The sequence below is a fragment of the Gopherus evgoodei genome, chromosome 7, assembly GCF_007399415.2.
Source record: "Gopherus evgoodei ecotype Sinaloan lineage chromosome 7, rGopEvg1_v1.p, whole genome shotgun sequence".
Lineage (NCBI taxonomy): Eukaryota > Metazoa > Chordata > Testudines > Testudinidae > Gopherus > Gopherus evgoodei.
The window spans coordinates 75,604,962-75,628,166 of record NC_044328.1 but is presented as its reverse complement, the minus strand read 5'-3'; the positions used below and the strand labels follow the sequence as shown (position 1 = coordinate 75,628,166).

The 23,205-nt window shown below is 43.5% G+C and overlaps 1 protein-coding gene across 1 annotated transcript in view; it reads right to left on the bottom strand.

The window, feature by feature from the left end:
• The window catches only part of USP54 (ubiquitin specific peptidase 54), a 233,412-nt gene extending 220,285 nt beyond the window's left edge, over nt 1–13,127 (bottom strand). The window contains 2 exon segments of the mRNA XM_030568176.1: nt 12,274–12,425; nt 13,109–13,127. The gene's annotated coding sequence lies outside the window, so the exon portion shown is untranslated.
• Between the last annotated feature and the right edge of the window lie 10,078 nt (nt 13,128–23,205).

Genomic DNA, 23,205 nt, shown 5'->3' with positions numbered 1-23,205 from the left:
TGTACCCCAGGGCATCTGACAAAGACTCTCAAAGGGGTGGAGCTAGGAAACAAAAGCAGAGATCCCCAGGGTCAGCCTGAGTTAGCCCAGACATCCAGTGCTGACACAACAACTCTGTCACCTTTGGGAACCAGAGATTAGCTCATTTATGTATATATGTTGCCTACTTTAGCTTGTAAATAACTAATTTGTTTTCCTAGTTAATAAATCTTTAATTAGTTTATTGTAGGACTGAACATAAGAACAACCATAATGAGTCAGAACAAAGGTCCACCTAGCCCAGCCCTGGCTCAGCCATTCCCAGTCCTTATTTAAACCTAAGGTGATTGTATCTAGTTTGCATATCAGTTCCAGCTCAGCAGTTTCTTGTTGGAGTCTGTTTTTGAAGCTTTTCTGTTGCAAAATTGCCACCCGCAGGTCTGTCATTGAATGATCAGAAAGGTTAAAATGTTCTCCTACTGGTTTTTGAGTGTTATGATTCCTGATGTCAGACTTGTGTCAATTAATTCTTTTGCGGAGAGACTGTCCAGTTTGGCCAATGTACATGGCAGAAGGGCATTGCTGGCACATGATGGCATATATCACATTGGTAGATGTGCAGGTGAATGAGCCCCTGATGGTGTGGCTCATGTGATTAGGTCCTATGATGATGTCACTTGAATAGATATGTGAACAGAGTTGGCATCGGGCCCGCCGTCCTAGAACATCAGTTCTCAAACTGGGGGTGGGGTGGTGGAAGGGAACATAGACAGGGGTAAGGTGGCTGAGGCTGGGGGCTAGGCCAGGGCCTGAGGCTGGGAGCAGAGTCACAGCTGGGCTGTAGTGGGGACTGGAGTTGGAGCAGAGCTGGGGGCGGGGCAAGGCTGGATGGTGCTCCCTCCGCACTCCCTATAAAGGCTGGCCTGGGCCCACTGCATGCCCCCACCAACCCCCCCAAAAAGTTCTTCTACATGCCTCTACAGGGGCATGCCCCAGTTTGGGGATCTCTGCTTTAGGGAAACGCAGTCTACTGAAAATAGCGAAAAGAACTTTTGCCACAGTCAGCTTCTAATTTTAGAGCTACTGCTTCTGGATATCTACTGGCAAAATCCACTACCACCAAGGTATCTTCCCCCTTTTGGGTAGGGCATAGCATAGGGCCCACAACGACCCTAAAAATGCCTTATCACAGGCAAGGGATGTAAAGAAACTTTTTGGGGTCCTGAATCTCTCTCTCTGTTCTGAGAAAACTCAGAAATGTTCAATAGTCCCTCACATTATTTTGTACCCTTGGCCAATAAAAGTTCTGCTTTGGCCTACTGTAGGGTCTCTGTGCCCCATGGATGTAGTTTGAGGAGATGAGGGAGCACAGAGAGTCACATGCCACTGTCCCCTCCCCCCGATTTCTGCGAGCACCAAACTGCTCTTGTAGGACTTGCTCTACTAGGCCTGCTGGGAGAGGGAACGCTGTCTTACCCCCACTGCACCCTCCTCCTTCCCCCCACCCCCACCCCACTGTTTCTGGCTCACTCAGCCCCTCTCCTTGGCAACTGAATGGGGAGCTGAATGGAGCTATTTCTGCTGGGTGAGGGTGACCACTGCGGGTTGATGCCTCTACAACTGGATGCCGCCTCCTGGGTTCTAGTGCCTGTCTCTGCCACCTTCTATACGTACTGAACATCCTGCATGGCTACAATCCTGTTTCCTGTACAATGATGAGTACTCACAGGTGAGCAGGGTAAGGGGTCAGGTGGGAGAAATGGGAGTGGGTGGAAAGAGGCAGTTAGAAAGGAGGGTGGGATAGGGCAGGGGGAAGAGAAGGGGATGGAGGGGTGGGCCAGAGGAAGGGGTGGGCCAAGGAGGAAGAGGGAGCCTGGAATGCAGCATCCCCTTGGCAGCAGCCACAGCAGAAAGGCAGGCACAGTACCACCAAGAGGCACTAGAACAGCAGCATCACTGCAGCAACTCCCACACTTAGCAAACAGTAGTAGCAGCTGGGGCTTCCCCGTTAAGCAAGCCCATTCCCCCCCCCACAGATACCACTCCAGGCAGGGGAACTGGTTTCAGCATGCAGGCACATGCTGCCCTCCCAAATACAGCAGTCAAACTATGCCTATGCTCTGACCCCAAGTGATGACCAAAAGGTCAGTAAATGGCCAGCAACATTAACTCCTCATGGTGCTAGGCAGGCACAACTAGTTGCTTGTAAGGATTACCAGAGCCTTTGTCCTTCCCCATGGCAGTATCTCTGCTCTATCATCTGGTCCCTCCTCTCTCTGGGTTTACCAGCCCAAACTCTTTTCCCCCCAGAGAATAACCACAGACTACTTCAGTGCTGTAGCCCCAAACACACTTCCCCTCTCCTGGGAAGTGACTGCAGCCTACTTCCCCTGTAGCCCTCCCAACACAAATTTCCTCTCTTTATGCCTACTCCAGCTCCTCCCGCAATGGGACTTCATCAGCCATTAAACTTTATCAAGCCTGACTCTCCTCCAAGCATAGGCTGTCACAGGGTTAACTGGCCCTTTTTATCTCATTAGGCCTGGCTGGAGTAGACACTTCTCACACTTCCCAGTGCTAGGAGATCTTCTTCCTGGCCAGGTAACGTGGTGTTTTGTTTTGTTTTAACCTATATTTCCCTGACCAGCGAAATCCAGACACCAGCCTCTCTCCAACCTAGGCATTCTTTGCAATTCACCGTGGCAACTTCGATTAATTGTGTGAGATCTGACCTGTTGGAGGTGAATATGGAATTTACTGAAGCTCCCAGAGGCACTTCTGTGCTAATGACAGCTACATTAACCTGGGCTGGACAGGGTGTGGGCTTAGATCCATTTAGCACAGGGCATGGGATCAGTTCTGGGGTGGTAAATGCCTGGACTCTTAACCACACTCCTTCTTCCCAGGAGTAAAATGAAGTCCACCTACTTTACTCCAGGCTTCTGCCCACCCTCCTCCCCCCACGTGGCTTGCAGTCACTGGATCCTTTAGCTTGCATATATGTATCAGCTAAATCAGCAAGTTTTTTGACTGAGCCAATGGGTTTATCCCAGATAGCTTGTCTGATCTCTTCTGAACTCATACTGAGGAACTGTTTCTCAATTAAGAGATCAAACAACTGGTCATAATTCTCTGCCTCCTTCGCTTTGGCACTTCTTCTCATCAAATCACAAAATGTATATTCATATTCTCTATGACTCAACTTATCATTCATTCTGAGACCTCTAAAATTTTACTCTATATACTTCAGGAGTAATTTGAAACCTTTGCAATACAACCATGGTGAACACACCCTTTGCGGAGGCTAGCCTCCAGCCCCTCCCTCTCTGCACAAGGCCCCTTCCCTTTTGCTCTCCCACCGGTGCCCGGAGCACACCACCCTCCCGCAGCTGTTGCCCCCACCACGTGCCCCTGGGCCCGGATCTGGGCGGGCGGCATGGCCGGAGTACTCCCAGGCCCAGCACTAGGCAGGTGGTGCGGCCGGAACATGGCCAGAGCACCCCAGCCCAGCCCCAGCACTGGGCGGGCAGTGTGGCCAGAACACCCCAGCCCCAGTGCTAGGCAGGTGGTGCCACCGGAGTGCTCCCAGCCCCAGCATGGTCTCAGTGCTGGGCAGGCAGGCGGCTCCACTGGAGCACCCCCGGCCCCAGCGTGGTCCCAGTGCCCTCAGCCTCCAGCTCGTTTACCTAGAACTGTGAGACAGCACTCAGGGCGAGGGCAGCACACAGAACTCCCTGCTGCCCCTGAGCCTAGGAGCCAAAGGGGGACGTGCCACCACTTCCAGGAGCCATGGTAGACAAGGAACCTGCCTTAGCCCCATTGCACCACCAACTGTACTTTTAGTGGGCCAGTCAATGGAGCTGACCAGAGCCTCCAGGGTTCCTTTTCAACCAGGTATTCTGGTCAAAAACCAGACGCCTGGCAACGTTATCCTTCTCTATATTAGCCATTTCCATCCTTTTAGTCCACTCTGCCACATCCAACTTCTGTAACTCTATCTTAGCCAGTTTGAGTTGTGTGGCTGCCTTGTTGAGGACGATGACTTTGCCCTCATTTCCTTTAGCATGTCTACTCATTTGTCCACTTCCTGTTTTCCCCTATTTCCTCACCCATAATAAAAAAAGATAAAAAAATAATAAAACTAATCTTTAACTTTTCCTAATCTCTTCACTAGAGAATCACTTAAAATTATTTTTTACTGGTGCTTGAAGTGCAAACCTCATTTAAAATAGTAAGCTGTGTTTAAATTCTGTTTGACTGCACCAGTGTAACATGTTACTGGGGGTACCCAGATCTGAGAGCCACAATGTCTCTTTGTATCTCAAAGTTTGTCTTTGTTTCCAAGGTCAAACTGATCCCCTGGAGTTTAGTCTCTTGTCTCCTCCACAATGCCAACTCCATCTTCATTAAGGTGTTCCCTAGTGTGCTCCCACAGGATGTTTCCTGCAGCAATTTTACAATGTAAATGTTCTTTCTGCAATCTTCTATTCAAATGAATAGCACACTGAATTTAGCCATATCTGGTCTGAGGTATTGGTCTCTTTCCTTTGTCTGGAGAAAACTTGTTTATCAACTCCCCTGACATGCCTGGTTAAACATGTTTAAACAAGTCACAGACTTTAAAGCATGACATCAGTGAGTAGCCAAACAGCATTGCCACATACATTTCACAATGACATCATTGACCAGTGCATCGTTACTTTTGAAATGATGACTTACAAGGCAGTACAAACATTGCAGTACTGTTTAGGGCAGGGGTCAGCAACCTTTGGCATGCAGCCCATTGAGGTAATCCATTGATGGGCTGCGAGACATTTTGTTTACATTGACCATTCGCAGGCACAGCCCCCCACAGCTCCCAGTGGCCGTGGTTCGCTGTTCCCGGCCAATGGGAGCTGCAGGAAGCCGCAAGCCACAGGGACATGCTGCCTGCCGCTTCCCGCAGCTCCTGTTGGCCAGGAATGGCAAACCGTGACCACTGGGAGCTGGGGGGGAGGCATGCTGTGGACAGTCAATGTAAACAAAATGTTTCATGGCCCACCAGCTGATTACCCTGATGGGCCACATGCCAAAGGTTGCCGACCTCTGGTTTAGCATGTGAACAAAGGGGTGCCAAGGATCACAGGCTCACAACAGTCATCTGCTGGCACCTGAATATCAGTTCACATAAGCAAAGACATCATAAAAAACAACATGCATTTAGAATGCAGAAAACTCAGAGTTTATGGCTGAGAATTCTCACAGCTTTCTTTTAACATGGGAACAGCATTTCCATTGTTACAATGAAGCAAATAAAGAAATATGGATGTGTTAAACAATTGAGACCACTCAGAACAGGGGCACGCAACCTATGGCACGCATGCTGAAAGCAGCACGCGGGTTGATTTTCAGTGGCACTCACGCTGCCCGGGTTCTGGCCACTGGTCCAGGGGGCTCTGGTTTTAATTTAATTTTAAATGAAGTTTCTTAAACATTTTAAAAACCTTATTTACTTTACATACAACAATAGTTTAGTTACATGTTATAGACTTATAGAAAGAGACCTTCTAAAAACGTTAAAATGTATTACTGGCATGCAAAACCTTAAAATAGAGTGAATAAATGAAGACTCAGCACAGCACTTCTGAAAGATTGCCGATCCCTGACTCAGAACCATAAGCATGGCTGCTACCTATGCAATTACACACAGCATGAACATGGTAATTTATTCACTTCTTTCCAGAACAATATGGGTCCTGTGTTTAGCATTCATGTCAATACTCAAATTAATTCTGACATGTTGAGTAACCATTGGAAGAAGGGAAATCCATGACTAGGAAGCTGTAAAAATACTGCATACATTTTTACTCCATACCCTCTCCAAAAAAAGGAGGAGAGAACGGAAGCAAGAGAAAGCTGAAATACAGCAAATAAATGTTCGTCCAACAGCATATACACTGAATAGTTTGATTTGAACTAAAAAGAGTTACATTGATGATAAATTTTACACTCTGTTGTAAAAATCCAAATGGAAAGAAACTGAGCATTCCTAAATAAAAAAACCTGTGTTTAATTAGAAGCCTATTCTGTATTTTGATTTTCAGACTCCTGGAAGTTCCAAATAAAGCCAGGGAGTTCCAAATAAAGTTTCACATAAAACTTGCTTTGTATGCATGTATGAAAAACGAGCATCTCAGATATGAACGATTTTTCATCAGTTATGTTGTTTATATTTATCTTTTCAATAAATACTAAATGCTTTAGCATATAAGGAAAACATGTGAAAGAAAGATGTCTGCTGAGCAATACCAGTACTTGCCTAGATAATACCTATAAGTTTCACATATCACACGGAAGAGGAAAAAACTGCAGTGATATCTTTCTGCACCTGAACCTGTAAATATTATTTTTCACAGTTGAATCACGGGGACTCAATTGGACACGTCATTGCAGGTATTCTGCATTTTCCACCTCCTCTCCCCCAACTTCACATATTCCTGTGCAGGATAACTCCACGGGGGGAGATCATGTCAGTGCTGCTGCTTCTGCCCAGAAAACATGGGTAAGAACAGTAACACCAGAGGGAAAATTTCATACTTGGTGTATCTTGTAGGAAACCTCTCTGTTCTAGTGAAATGATTATGCTTTATTGCTTTTCATCTCTGAGTCACCTGGCATCTGCTGGGTCACCAGGAGCTATGAGAGAAATAGACTATGGACAAGTTTCACCTTGCAGGTGTGATGGAAGAGGAAAATAGGCAGAGAGGAGGACGGATGATGCTCAAAAAGTGACAAAACAGAAAGAAAAGAAAGATCAGCAAATTGGTTAATTTTAGGATTTTTTAAAAAAAAGTATAACTTTCTTTCAGCTACTCATGTAATTAACAGTAGTAAACAGGACTGATCGCTGAAAGAAATTCAGAAATAAAACCTTCTCCTCAAAAAAGTAAGAATGCCATTTGAAAGTATGTTTTTCCATAATGAGGGCTATTTTCCATGCCAACTTTTAAACCCCAGCTAGTCCAGAAGGAAAAAAAGACAAGTTGCCAGAATGTTTCTGTAACAGGAAATGCATATTCTCCATCCACCCCATCTCCTTCCCCTTACACACGCTCGTCTTATTCAAAAAGATTTAAATATGTTTTCTCTGAAACTTACCGAAAGATTCATCTGTGGGCAAAGACTCAGTCTGGAAAATTTTAACACGTTAGGAGCAACCGAAAACCAGTGGTTAGAATGAAAACTATTATGCATCCTTAGGTACAATTAAGTTCCCGCTAAAATTTTTTGAGGGTGTAAGCATTCTTTTCCAGTCCTCTTTGGATTTAAATAACAAAATTAAATATATAAAATCACCACATCAAGTACAATAATGTACTGTTGGTGATTCTTTTCTACATTCCAGAAATATTTATCCATGAGCTTCCTATAGTACCCATTACCGAATTATATAAAATACTGGACAGGTAAATTAGCATAGAGACAGCGGACTTCATACAGAATACTCCACTTCATCTTTCCCAGATTTTGGAATGCTATGCTTGTATGCTAGTTTAATACACTTTGATTACAGTATGGCAAAAAAAAAGTTTTAGAAAACAGGCAGATCTTGCAGAACGTTTCAAAGTGATCAGATACACTCCATATTATCAATGTTACCCCTTTCCATGTTCTTGTCCTATTTATTTCCTTCATTTTATCCCAACAGTAGTGTCCTATATTCTACAATGCCATGTAGATCTATTCAAAACATTAACCTGTTTCTGTGTCATAGTGACTGCACATGTACTGCCATGCTAACAAATGCATTCCTAGTTGTTTATTGATCACTTTATACACTTTCTCTATTAGAAATCCCGGGAGGAACACCAGAAAGCCTCCTGGCATCTCATGTGACACACTTTACTGGCTGTTTCCCAAAGTATTTTTATCTTTGGGCAATTCCATAAAATTTTAATAGAAAAAAAATTCCTCTACAAGCTGTCTCTGGTATTTCTGAGCCACTTTTGTGTATTTTTAGTTCATTTCATTCTTTTCTTTTTTTAGCAAAAAGTGTCATTCACAAAATTCTAAAAGGAAAAAAAAGGCAAGGACAACAATCCAATACTGGCTACCACAAATATCCAATGAGATTTACAGATCAGAAAGCAAACCTTCCAAAATACAAACTTTACAAGATAGTAGAAGAATTTAACTTGTTGAACAAGGGCTGATGTAGATATGGAAAGCTTAGTGAATCTGTAAGGTTTCCCTGTATTTCATACAGGCTTCTCATCTGATTACAACCATCTCTTTCACTCACTCCACATTTTGTACTTTTTTTCCCACACCACCCGATAAGGCTGGGGCTGTCTCCCAATAAGCATATGGGAGTCCTTCTAACCTTTGAAAAATTACCCCATGAAATATGATAGCTATGAGATCCCAATCTGTGTTCACTTTGTGTTTGTTGTACATTTCATAACTATAAAGGGAAGGGAACAGCCCTCCTGTGTACAATACTATAAAATCCCTCCTGGCCAGAGACACCAAAATCCTTTTACCTGGAAAGGGTTAAGAAGCTCAGGTAACCTGGCTGACATCTGACCCAAAGGACCAACAAAGGGACAAGATACTTTCAAATCTTGGTGAGGGGGAAGGCTTTTGTTTGCATGCTCTTTGTTTTGGGGTTGTTCGCTCTTGGGACTCAGAGGGAACAGACATCAATCCATGCTCTCCAAATCTTTCTGAACCACTCTCTCATATTTCAAACTTGTAAGTAACAGCCAGGCAAGGCGTGTTAGTTTTATCTTTGTTTTCTCAACTTGTAAATGTTCCTTTTTGCTAAGAGGATTTAGCTCTGTTTGCTGTACTTTGAACCTAAGGCTAGAGGGGGTTCCTCTGGGCTCTATGAATCTGATTACCCTATAAAGTTATTTTCTGTCCTAATTTTACAGAGAGATTATTTTTACCTTTCTTTCTTTAATTAAAAGCCTTCTTTTTAAGAACCTGATTGATTTTTCCTTGTTTTAAGATCCAGGGGGATTTGATCTGGACTCACGAGGAACTGGTGGGGGAAAGGAGGGGGGATGGTTAAATTCTCCTTGTGTTAAGATACAAGGGGTTGGATCGGTGCTCACCAGGAACTTGGTGAAGAAGTCTCTCAAGACTATCCAGGGAAGGGAGTTAGTATTTGGGAGTGGTGGCAGCAAAACCAAATCTAAGCTGGTAATTCAGTTTAGGGATTCACATGAAGGTCCTCATATCTGTACTCTAAAGTCCAGAGTGGGAAAGGAACCTTGACATACATCATCATACCTGCTTCGGTCTTAGATTATCAACTCTTTGGGCTAAGGGTTTGCTATTTCTTTGGCATGTTCTGCAGTGGCATGCATATTCATTTTATAAGATTATAAAAATGCACCTTAATGTCAGCACACATGCAATTTCTTAAGGCTAAACTCTCCCCCTTCCCCCCCCCAAAAAAAAGGAAAGTACCACTCCACAAGAACATCATAATGCACCCATAAACATGGCTCACAATTCCTCAAAGACATGGTAAAAAGAGAAATTCCACAGCAAAGGCGTTCAATCCTTGAGGGAGCCATATAGGGATCAGGGGCAAAAATCTGTCTGGGGATTGGTCCTGCTTCGAGCAAGGGGTTGGACTAGATGACCTCCTGAGGTTCCTTCCAACCCTGGTATTCTGCGATTCTGTGATTATCCCTCAGACTTTCAAACATGGAGACTGCAAAGTTGATCAAATCTACACATCTCATCTATCATGGAAAAATACAGAAAGCAAACCAGCCTCTCAGGGAGCCAGGAATTACAGCAATATATAGATAAAGAATAGTTGCCATCACATCACCAGAAAGAATTCAAATACAGGTGAAGAAAAATGCTCCCAACAGACAGCAACAGTGAGACTCAAGTCTCAATAGTAACAACATTCCAATATCTTCTTTCACCTATCTTTTCCACCATCACTGACAAAAAGACTCAGGACATCTTTCAGCAGCCTTATTTCTTAATTTTCACTGAAAACATTTTGAGCTACTTTATCAATTCTCTAGAAGTGAATTCTAAGGCTAAAAACACTAAAAGCGATGTACAAGTACAGCAATTTCATCCAGGGAGTTAATGGAACTTCTTTGTGCTAAATTTGACAGATAATAGCTGGAATTAAATGTTTTGAGTCATAATAAACACATCCAGAGAGGCAGCATTGTAGATCAGAATTACACACAAATTATACAGATCATATGTACAATTAAAGAAAATAAAATGTTAAAACTTCAGATCTGAACAACTAAGTAGAGCAAGAGAAAAGAACGTTCATATTTAGTCTCCCAAAGAGCTTTGAAAAATGGATTCTTTTACCTCTGGATATCAATGTGGACTCAACCCTTATACAGGTTAATAAGAATATCCCTAGGAAACAAGTGGTATAAAATAAAATGGGCAGCAAAATGACAAAACCAAGACTGACAAACTCCTTCAGACACTTAAGAAAGAGAGCAACAAATGTTATGGGAAAGAGGAAAATATTTTTATGTCATAACAGGCATGATCTAAGAAAAGAGGAAGGTGCTGGTTAGGAGTTTGTACAAGGCAAAAAAACCAACAACAAAAAAGAAAAAAGAAAAAAGTAAAATGTAAAAGGTAACTTTTTAAAAATTTATCAAAAACTTAGTATAAATTTGAGTACAGCATTTACAATTTTCTGAACACTGAATTTTGCTAAGCCATTTGCTGAGAAATTTTATCTCAAAAATGATGAAAATTTAGATGACCATGAAAGTCACTCTCCCTTTAAAAAAAAAAAAAGGAATTTGTGCCCAATCTTGCAAGCTGCTGAAACACGCTTCATATTGCAAGGTTAATAATATTATTTACTCTGCTTTGAGATCAACCTAGTTTGCATGTCCAAACTGTTCTGTCAGAAACTGTCTTCTACTGTACTTTTTACAGGACCAAGCACCTCGACTGTATTCAATAAACATTAATAATGGATGACAAATAAAAATGACAACACAATTTCCAAAGCCTCTAGAGATAAGGAAAAAAAATCTTGATATGATGGACAGATGTGTTAGTACAATTTTGCTGCTCTTAACAGTATTTTATTGAAATTTGTTTTCTTAGCAGGAGCCTGAAGTTAATAGCTCTCAGCATGCCATTTACCAGAGCTGTGGATCATTTTCCAATTAATAGTAGCAATAGGTTCTTAGCTAATGGTTTTAAGATAAAAATGGTTTTGCCATATGGTTGGATTTCAACGACGGTCACTGAGGATTTCTCATGAAAAGCCCTAGCGTGTAAGAAATTATTGCTATATTTAACTTCTGTGCCCTCACAAGCACAGTGGACTATTGGAGTGGACAATATTAGAGTATTCTCAAATGCCAGTGACACCAGATTTTTACCCCATACTCTATTTAAGAGGACAACAAGGATTTTAGATAAAGGAACATATGGATGGCTCAGGGGATTGATAATGGAATACAGAGCTTTTCACCTCTAGATCACGGGTTCAGCCTCTGTCAGTAGCAAAGGAAAATTATTAAAATCTGACAGCTGTGATTTATGTGAAATGATAAGTCAGTCCCAGCCCAATTCCTAGAGGGCACAGACCAACATCATAATTTGCATCCTTGCTGACAGTTTCATCTCAGCAGATTTAATGAGTATAGAAAAAGAACTACCCTCTCACCCCTTTGGTGCTAACTCCAGACCAGCACTGAGACACTATCAGAGCAATGTAGCGAAACCTGTATCCCCACTGCAATGGCATACTTGTTCTGTGGGTAAAGAGAGGACTTCAGTCTCCCGGGCTATCAAATGCACTGAGTTTGTCATTTATAAAAGTTATAGAAGAGGGTGTCACAAGGTGGCTGACCCAATTAAATTAAATAGGTCCAGCTCCCCCGTGCAAGCTCCACTTTGCCAATCAGAAGCAGCTATGAAGGATAAGGGAGCATCAGAGGCAGCAGGAGACCCAGAGAAGGGAAGAGTGTTTTCTGGAGGAAGGCTGAAAGCAAGTTGAGCAACAAGTGATGTTTGCTGGATGACATCCCCAAGCAGGGCTGAAAAGTGCAGAAGCCAGGAGAAGCAGCAGCTGCAGAAGAAGGTGCCTGTGGGCTCTAAGCTAGAGAGCCAAAGCCAAGGACAAGGAAGGGGCATGGAGCCGGCCTGGCCTGAGAGCACAAGAGTAACCAGCCTAGCAGCAGACAGATGGATAGAACCATGGTGGAGGCGACAGGCCCCATATATCTGCTGGCAGTCTGTAACTGCAAACAGTCGGAATTCCTGCAGCAGGTGGACATTACCGACCTCGTCTGGCTGCACAAGATCTGAGATAAGGCCACCAAGATATTCAGCAGCAGCTTCAGTGATGAAACACAGCAAATGACAAAAACACCATCCCAGAGAAATCACCAGTAGAAGCAGTTGTCTATTGTTCTGGACGAGACCAAAGACCACATCTAGGAGGAGGAGGAGGAGTATTAAGTCAGCATCTTCTAAGCAATGTTCCAAAAGACTCTGAAGCAGCAGCGGGAGGTGATTGCTGGCTCTAAGCCAGAGAGCTGAAGCCAAGGGCCAGAGAGGGCTGAAAGCCTGGGAGCAACGGAGGGGCTTACCCACCAAAATCTCCACACCACAGAGTTGGATCCAAGGGAGCAGTGAGAGAGCCAGGGGAGTGAGGGATGCTCCCCCAACAAAGAGGCTGTGGAGTTCATGGTGGGAAGGGCAGGGTTGCACTCGAGCTGGAAGGGCTGTCCTGGCTGTGTTACTGAAGAGGACTGATGAGGAGCGTGGGTATGGTGGACTACACCAGAGTATGGTATAGAAGGACTCCCAGGAGAGGGGCCAGTGTGGTTATCTGCTGGAAGAGCAGGGTTTTGAGGATTATACACAATAGAGGTGGGAAATGGACTATATTTGAGACTTTTGCTGAGGATTCAATGAACTGTGTCTTGGTAATTAACTGGCCCCAAGAAGGTATATTATTTAGGCAAGAGGGCCTGAAGTGGATTTACTGGGAGAATCTGAAGGGGAGGGGGGACTGAGGCAGGCATGTCATGCTGTGGCCTGCTGCAAGAGGGCACTCTAGGCAGGGCTGCCTTCAGACAGGGGATTGGAGATTTTAAAAGAAACTTCATATTACCATATACAGATGTGTGTCTATCACGGTTTTTAATCCAGTGACAAATCTATTTCATCAAGCAGAAGTCTGTAGAAAAAAGTAGGGAGGAGGTACCCATACTAACATTAGAATTTCACAACCAATATCTCCTTTGTTACAAAGCAAAGCATCTATGTATAAAAGCTAGAGTTTAAAAGATTGTAAATCAGAAATACTGAAAACAGAAACAAATTTGTTTTCAGTTAAAACTTCCTGCAGACAGTCTCAACTCAGGAAAGGATTTAGGTACAACACAAAATAATATAAATGCAAATTACAAAAAAAAAAAAAGTATTTGGAATGTTTTTTGTATGGTCATGTGACTCGGACACTGACAAACATGTCTCAGCTTAGCCCAGGGGTGGCCAACCTGAGCCTGAGAAGGAGCCAATGTACATTTACCAAAGAGCCACAGTTCCCCCATCAGCTCCCTGCCACTCCCAGCACTTTCCACCCATTGGCAGCCCTGTCGGTCAGCGCCTCCCTCTCCCTCCCTACACCTCCTGATCAGCTGTTCTGTGGCATGCAGGAGGCTCTGGAGGGAGGGGGGAAAGAGGGCAGGAGCGAGGGCACAGCAGGCTCAGGGGAAGGGGTGGAGTGGAGGCAGGACCTGTGGCAGAGCCAGGGGTTGAGCAGTGCGCACCTCCGGCACACTGGAAAGTTGGCACCTGTAGCTTCAGCCCTGGAGTCGGTGCCTATACAAGGAGTTGCATATTAACTTCTGAAGAGCCGCATGTGGCGCCGGAGCCACAGGTTGGCCACCCTGGGCTTAGCCTTTCAAGTTCACCTTTACTCTATATTTCTTTTCCCATGCATTAGAGAGCAAATATGAATTTGAAATGCTTTTCTGTGTGGTTATGTGACTCAAACACTGACATTTAATGATTAGTCCCTAATACGATCAAACTGCTTTCACCATTTAAAACAAAGACTCATGGCCAACCACAGAAAGGCTTTATACTGCCACAACATAAATCCAGTCCACGACAGGTCTGCAGTGCTCTTACTAAATCTGGGGATAACACACACTAATTCCCATACAGGTAATGCAACTCCCTGCACTTTTCAGGCAAAATTATCATCTGTTGCAAAAGATACACAGAAATCTGCACGTCAGCTTACCCTTTCAGGTTCACCTTTACCCCATATTCCTTTTCCCATGCATCAGAGACCAAGATCTACTAGAAGTTTCACATTCTTTAACACAAAAATAAACGTCATTTACCAACAGTTAAGATCACATCAGGGTGCACTCAACCAGCCCAAAATCTTGGAAACATGGCAAAATAAAGTGAAGGGAAAAGTCTTCTGCATTCCCTGCCATGTTCATATTGCCTACAACAGCACAGATGATACATTAACACTCCGTAAGGCATTCACCTCCATCTCCAACACTTACCGAAAAGCACTATGTACCCCAACATCATCTAACATGCACTTTAACACAAAACCTGAGCAACAACTTCAGTAACTTTAACAGACAACCTATTCACATGCACAGACTGTGTGTTAGTTCAGTGCGTTGATCTGACGATACAAGAGCGTATAACACTGCTATTAAAGTTTTGAGGTATGGTGCCCCGCAAGTACTTCACCCAGATGACCCACACACACACACAATCTAAAGCCACTTGATGCAGGAGAACCATTATCACCCTCTCCCAGCGATGAAGCCAGAGTCATGGGGAATATTGGAGGGGTGAGAACTGGCTGCTACATGAGTGGCAGCAGCAGGGGGAAGAGAACTGTGCCAAGATTCCCAGTCCTCCTAAAATAAACAGCAGGATTTCCCCTGAGCAGAGGCTTAACTTCTCCTCAAAACTCTACCCTATAACAGCAAGTTTTCACTTGGGAATAGTCTTTGCAGGCAAGCATGTGCCTGGGGCGGCAAGCCAGGGGAGGGGGAGCGCCCTGCTGGTCACTCTGAGGGTGGCAGTCAGGCAGCCTTCAGCAGCTTTTCTGCGAGAGGTCCACCGGTCCCACGGCAATTCGGCAGAGGGTACGACGAAGGCACAGGACCAGTAGATCACCCGCAGAACCACCAGCGGACCTCCCGCAGAAACGCTGCCGAAGGCTGCCTGACCGCTGTGCTTGGGGCAGCAAAATACATATAGCCGCCCCAGGTTTTTGGGGAGGGAAGAGCAGAATGACTCTGGAATGGTGGCTGGGGTTGATATGGAGAGAGAAGGCAAACTGGTTGAATGGTGAAGGGAGGACAAAAGGGAACTGAGTGTTTCAAGTGAGGGAAGAAATAAAAAAAATTGAAAAAAATCAGTTGAAAATTAATCCTGTAAAGAAGCAGAGCATAGGGTAGACAGCCAGGTGAATGGATGGGCAATGGGGATGGATAGGAATTCCATAGAATGGACTACGGGGGGGCGGGGAAATGAAGAGAATAGTATGGTAACAGTAAATAGTTCTAGAGACACGAATGGATCAATAAAGTCTAGAGCTTGTTTTTATATTTTTGAACCATAAGACACGCACATAACAAAACTGAATAACTGTAACCTTTCCATTATAACCTCATCCTCTTATCCCCATTTCCCTTGCTCTGTTTGTTGCATTACTTGTTCTGTCGTGTCTAGTTATAATGTAAGCTTTTCATGGCAGACGTGGTCTCTCTCTATAGATATGGTTACACAGCACCCAGCATACAAGAGCTCTGATCCTGATGACGGCCTATGGGCATGTGACACTGGCAGATCAGCCAACTTGTGTACGGCCCATAACAACTTAAGAAGAGGCATTACAATTGTTTCAGGATAATTCACTTGTATTTGAATTTCAAGATGTACTAGACCGGCAATCCCTAACCCATTCATTTGTAGTAAAAGAAATCAAGGACAGATGCTAAGTGTGTTTGTCTATGTACCCATACACTGTTATACCCCTGGGGGAATTCTGTGCCAAAACAATTAAAAATTCTGCACTCAATATTTTAATTTTCTGCAAAATTCAGCATATTTTATTTGTCAAAACAACACAATATAAGCACTCCAGTTTCAATTATTTTGGCAATTTATTTAAAAATACATATCAACATGTATATCAACAATGCAGACATCAGCCAAAAAGACTCCTCCAGGACTAGAGGGTTAAAGAAACCACCACAACAACCCAGTTCCAGCTGGGGGCTGTTTGAGGGGGCTATGTGGGGCCCCAAGTGCCCAGACACCCATACCTATTTCCCCTCAGAGCCCAGCTGCAAGGCAGGCCCCAGACACAAGCACCTCTTCCCCACAGAGCCCAGCTACAGGGCAGCCCTCAGCCCAGACAGCAGCACCCCAGAACCTTTACTCCCCCCAACTTCTTTATGGGAGACATGGTGTGGTGCAGATCTGCCCTTCCTCACACTTTGCCAGAGCTAGCTGAGTCTCCCAGGCCCTTTCCTGTACCAGGGAGAATGAGGATCAAAGAGCGTGCAGCCTACAGCCCTAGCAGGCTGGGCACTCCACTCACTGTGAGCTGGCCTCTACAGAATCCAGTGGCAGCCAGATATTCTGCAGAGCAAACAGGGAATTCTGCGAAATTCTGCATTGCACAGTGGTGCTGAATTCCCCCAGGAGTAACTGTTAGCAGAGTAACAATGTAACCAAATTAACTTCTAGATGCTAATTCCCTTTCATGTCTTAATTGCCTTTTGTGACCGAGATCCCGGGGGTGCACACTGAGATTGCTCAATTAGGGCAAACTGCAAAGAATGGGGCAGACAATCCCCCAAACTGGTGGTTATTCTAATACTTAGATTCACCAAGCCAGCAACAAAACAGCCTTCACAATGCCTTACTGGTTACCCAGAAGCCAAAAATACAGTTGTCTGAAAGCAACTCAGCCTTTGTGCTCCTACCCAGACAGCTAAGCCAAACATGATGAAGATTACTGAAAATCTTGTTCATCATATAAAAAGTTCTACCAATCCCAAAGGATAGGATGCATTACCCTCCAGGTTAACAAATATTTCAGATCTTATCCAAATACATGTTTACAGCCAATTCTTATTAACTAAACCAAAACTTATTAAAAAAGAAAAAGAGAGAGGATTGCTTAAAAGATCATTATACATACAAGCAGCAAAGAGTCCTGTGGTACCTTGTAGACTAACAGACATATTGGAGCACGAGCTTTTGTGGGTGAATAACCACTTCGTCGGATCCATGGATATGACATGCATCCGATGAAGTGGGTATTCACCCACAAAAGCTCATGCTCCAATATGTCTATTAGTCTATAAGGTGCCACAGGACTCTTTGCTGCTTTTACAGATCCAGACTAACATGGCTACCCCTCTGATATTATACATACAGACATGAACAGAGTTCTTAAGTCAGTTTCATAGTGGAGACGGTGAACTTTAGAGTTGCAAAGAATTCTTTCACAACTAGTCCATGAGTTCAGTCCAATGTCGGGGTGATCCAGATGGAACTGAAGACCTGTCTTTCGGCTCACACTTCCCCTGATGAAGCTTAAGCAGATTTGAGATGAAAGGATCAGGTCCCAAAAGCCCTTTATACAGTTTCCAGGCAGCCTCTTGACAGCATGCAGTCCTTGGGTGAAAAATGGGCAATTACCCTAGCTGTGAAGTAGACCTCCTATTTCCCAAGCATCACCAGTAATTAGGTACACATGTTAACACAAGGCAATTGCCTAAATCCCTCCATTTACAGGTAGTTCATCATATACTTCAAAGATTTAATTAAGACAATGATATCACTGCATTCACAATTCATTTAAATGTTAACATTTCCTTTTGATCTCTGAATTAACAGAATACAGTGATAGACGGAACTGTTTAGTTACATTGTTAACCTCTAACAATATACTGCAGCAAAGAATCCTGTGGCACCTTATAGACTAACAGACACTTTGGAGCATGAGCTTTCGTGGGTGAATACCCACTTCGTCAGACGAAAGCTCACCCATGAAAGCTCATGCTCCAAAAACGTCTGTTAGTCTATAAGGTGCCACAGGATTCTTTGCTGCTTTTACAGATCCAGACTAACACGGCTACCCCTCTGATACTTAACAATATACTGTATATATATAACAAATACAATTAGTATTACCCCTAATTCTCTAACAATACAGGTTTGCATTTCAAAGCTCTAGTCTAACTAACATGAAATGGCCCTAATTACAATTTACATATAGTTTAATGTGTCTTTAAAGGTTGAATCTGTGTCAATGAGCCTGGTAGTTATGTAACCCTTTCTGGTCCTGTGTCACACCTTTATATTATGTATGTGGTTGTGTTCAGTTAATCTCAAGATCACAGATGTGAGACACTGTATGAAATTAACAATATTACATATATTGTCTTCAGCTTACCTATCCATGTTATGGATGACCAGTTGCCTTATGTTCATCAGTGTAACTGGATTATCTGTGTAGGCATAGTAAATAGTGTATACATAGTAAATAGAATGTTAACTTCAAAGTGATGGGACAGTGTATGTGTAACCTTTGGGTGAACAAGAGTTCACTTCATTGCCTTTCTCCAGTGCCTAAATAACCCAACTCCCATAGAAAAGTAGCTGGAGAGCAGACACTTGCCTAGCAGCCTCTCCTTCGTCATCATGAATAGGTTGGAATATGAACAAGAGGCTGCTAAGCAACTCTTTGACACCACATTCTACAGGCCGTTACCCTCTGATCCCACTGAGGGGTTCCCAAAAGAAACTACACCATCTGCTCAAGAGACTCCCTGAAGAAGCACAGGAAGAAATCTACACAGACACACTCCTAGAGTCCCGACCAGGGGTATTCTATCTGCTACCTAAGATCCATAAACCTGGGAATCCTGGATGCCCCATCATCTCAAGCATTGGCACCCTGACAGCAGGATAGTCTGGCTATGTGGACTCTCTCCTCAGGCCCTATACTACCAGCAATCCCAGCGATCTTCGAAATACCACTGACTTAATTGATAAACTCAACAGTAACAAGTCACCGGGACCCGATGGCATTCACCCAAGAGTTCTGAAAGAGTTCTGAAATGTGAAGTTGCAGAACTATTAACTAAGGTTTGTAACCTGTCCTTTAAATCGGCTTCAGTACCCAATGACTGGAAGTTGGCTAATGTAACACCAATATTTAAAAAGGGCTCTAGAGGTGACCCCGGCAATTACAGTCCGGTAAGTCTAACGTCAGTACCAAGCAAATTAGTTCAAACAATAGTTAAAAGTAAAATTGTCAGACACATAGAAAAACATAAACTGTTGAGCAATAGTCAACATGGTTTCTGTAAAGCGAAATCGTGTCTTACTAATCTATTAGAGTTCTTTGAAGGGGTCAACAAACATGTGGACAAGGGGGATCCAGTGGACACAGTGTACTTAGATTTCCAGAAAGCCTTTGACAAGATCCCTCACCAAAGGCTCTTAGGTAAATTAAGCTGTCATGGGATAAAAGGGAAGGTCCTTTCATGGACTGAGAACTGGTTAAAAGACAGGGAACAAAGGGTAGGAATTAATGGTAAATTCTCAGAATGGAGAGGGGTAACTAGTGGTGTTCCCCAAGGGTCAGTCCTAGGACCAATTCTATTCAATTTATTCATAAATGATCTGGAGAAAGGAGTAAACAGTGAGGTGGCAAAGTTTGCAGATATACTAAACTACTCAAGATAGTTAAGACCAAAGCAGATTGTGAAGAACTTCAAAAAGATCTCACAAAGCTAAATGATTGGGCCACAAAATGGCAAATGAAATTTAATGCGGATAAATGTAAAGTAATGCACACTGGAAAAAATAACCCCAACTATACATACAATATGATGGGGGCTAATTTAGCTACAACGAGTCAGGAAAAAGATTTTGGAGTCATTGTGGATAGTTCTCTGAAGATGTCCACGCAGTGCGCAGAGGCGGTCAAAACAGCAAACAGGATGTTAGGAATCATTAAAAAGGGGATAGAGAATAAGACTGAGATTATATTATTGCCCTTATATAAATCCATGGTATGCCCACATCTTGAATACTGTGTACAGATGTGGTCTCCTCACCTCAAAAAAGATATTCTAGCACTAGAAAAGGTTCAGAAAAGGGCAACTAAAATGATTAGGGGTTTGGAGAGGGTCCCATTTGAGGAAAGATTAAAGAGGCTAGGCCTCTTCAGCCTGGAAGAGAGGAGACTAAGGGGGATATGATAGAGGTAAATAAAATCATGAATGATGTGGAGAAAGTGGATAAGGAAAAGTTATTTACTTATTCCCATAATACAAGAACTAGGGGTCACCAAATGAAATTGACAGGTAGCAGGTTTAAAACAAATAAAAGGAAGTTCTTATTCACACAGAGCACAGTCAACTTGTGGAACTCCTTACCTGAGGAGGTTTGTGAAGGCTGGGACTATAACAATGTTTAAAAGGGAACTGGATAAATTCATAGTGGCTAAGTCCATAAATGGCTATTAGCCAGGAAGGGTAAAGAATGGTGTCCCTAGCCTCTGTTCATCAGAGAATGGAGATGGATGGCAGGAGAGAGATCACTTGATCATTGCCTGTTAGCTTCACTCCCTTTGGGGCACCTGGCATTGGCCACTGTCGGTAGACAGATACTGGGCCAGATGGACCTTTGGTCTGACCCAGTACGGCCGTTCTTATGTTCCTGGGGAAACGATAATCCATTGGTGATCTTCCAGAAAACACCATCCTAGCCACTATGGATGTAGAAGCTCTCTACACCAACATTCCACACAAGATGGACTACAAGCCATCAGGAAAAGTATCCCCAATAATGTCACAGCAAACCTGGCGGCTGAACTTTGTGACTTTATCCTCACCTACAACTATTTCAGATTTGGGGACAATTTATACCTTCAAGTCAGCAGGACTGCTCTGGGTACCTGCATGGCCCCACAGTATGCCAACATTTTTATGGCTAACTTAGAACAATGCTTCCCCAACTCTCGTCCCCTAGCGCCCCATCACTACTTGTGCTACATTCATAGAATATCAGGGATGGAAGGAACCTCAGGAGATCACCTAGTCCAACCCCCTGCTCAAAGCAGGACCAATTCTCAACTAAAACATCCCAGCAAGGGCTTTGTCAAGCCTGACCTTAAAAACCTCTAAGGAAGGAGATTCCACCACCTCCCTAGGTAACCCATTCTAGTGCTTCACAGCCCTCCTAGTGAAAAGTTTTTCCTAATATCCAACCTAAACTTGGACACTACAGTGCAAATAAGTGATGGTCACAACCACCACCCTATACCGTAAACCTACTGACAGCTATACTTACCTACATGCCTCCAGCTTTCATCCAGACTACATCACACGATCCATTGTCTCTAGCCAAACTCTAAGATACAACCGCATATGCTCCAATCTCTCAGACAGAGACACCTACAGGATCTCTATCAAGCACTCTTAAAACTACAATACCCACCTGGTGAAGTAAAGAAACAGATTGATAGAGCTAGAAAGGTACCCAAAAGTCACCTACCATAAGACAGGCCCAACAAAGAAAGTAACAGACTGTCACTAGCTGTCACCTACAGCCTCAGACTAAAACCTCTCCAGCGCATCATCAAGGATCTACAACCTATCCTGAAGGACGATCCGTCACTCTCATAGACCTTGGGAGACAGGCCAGTCCTCACTTACAGATGGCCCCCCAATCTGAAGCAACTGGAAGCAAATACTCACCAGCAACTACACACCACACAACATAGGAGCTGGAGTGGGGATGTGCCACTGCTTCCAGGAGCCGTGTGGAGTGGGGCAAGACCCCGACCACTGCCTGGTGCGCCGGAGTGGGGCAAGCCCCAGACTCCACTTCCAGGCGGGAGCTCGAAGGCCAGATTAAAACGTCTGGAGGGCCGGGTATGGCCACAGGGCCGTAGTTTGCCCACCTCTGGGTTAGAAGAATTCTCATAATCATTTTGAAAATGTCCTATTCGCCCCCAGTTACAACAAAGAATTTCTTCTGTTAAATCTTTGTACTGCTTGTTCATTAAATTATTTGGGTCTCTGAGGAGTGAATCATGTATGTGAAATGGACATTTCAGAACTTGGCTTGGTCATCTGCAGTCCCACCAACTGCTGCTCAGCCTGCAGATATTTCTCCTTCCAGTTATTGCAGGGACTTCTTCATGGGTGATGGAAGTATTTTCAGATCCCTTTATCAACTGCAAACTACTCCTATGCAAGGGCTTTCTGTTTCTTTTAGTTCTTGTTGACGTTTTCTCTTTTGTTTAGCAGAGTGCTCCCTTTACTCCTGGAGGAATTCTGCTTCTCTGCATATGTGCAGAATTTATGTCCCACACAGATTTCTTTGCTTCTCTGCAGAAAAATGACTTTCTGATAGGAAAGCAAAGGGAAAATGCCTGGAAAGACTACCAGATTTTACATCTAAGCTGCCTTTGAATTGTGTCCTGTTGGGATAATTCCAAGAAAACTTTTGCAAGTCAGCAGATATAACATTACTGCTACAAATCTGCTTTATGAACACTGAAAAATCATTTGTGTATGTATGATTCCTAACCATTCAATAACTCTCTCCTTTTTTTTTTTAAATCACTATATTAGACCTGTTTGCCTCGACTGGTGCCAAGGGCTGGAATGCCTAATGGGGATTGTGTTTGGCTTCTTTTTAACCAGTGTGATACTACAGAAGCTCTTTTGATATTGGTTTGGTGACTCTAACATAAAATAAACCATAAGTTTTTGGGGATGTCTGCTGTGTTTCTTGCAGTGCATCCTGAGTGTGGCATTCTCGGTGTGGGCAACCCAGACACCTGATCACATGGAGCTACTGTAATAAAACAAAAAATAAGTGCAACATGGGAAACTGAGAGTTAACTAGAGCCTGAAAGTGTAATAGTGAGGTTTTTAGCTCTTACCAACTTGAACTAAACACCTTCTCCACTCAGGGTATTCTGTATTAAAACTCATGTAAGTAGGTTTAATGTTCAATAGCACGAGGGTTGGATAAAAGAAGATTTAAATTTCCATTATCCATCTTAATGAACTTGGGGCTCTAGCTCCAAAATGGAATAACATCATTACATAACCCAAAACAGATGTAGGGAGGGCATAACACGTTTTTGCCTGTACTGGCTACAGGGTATTGAGCTAGATT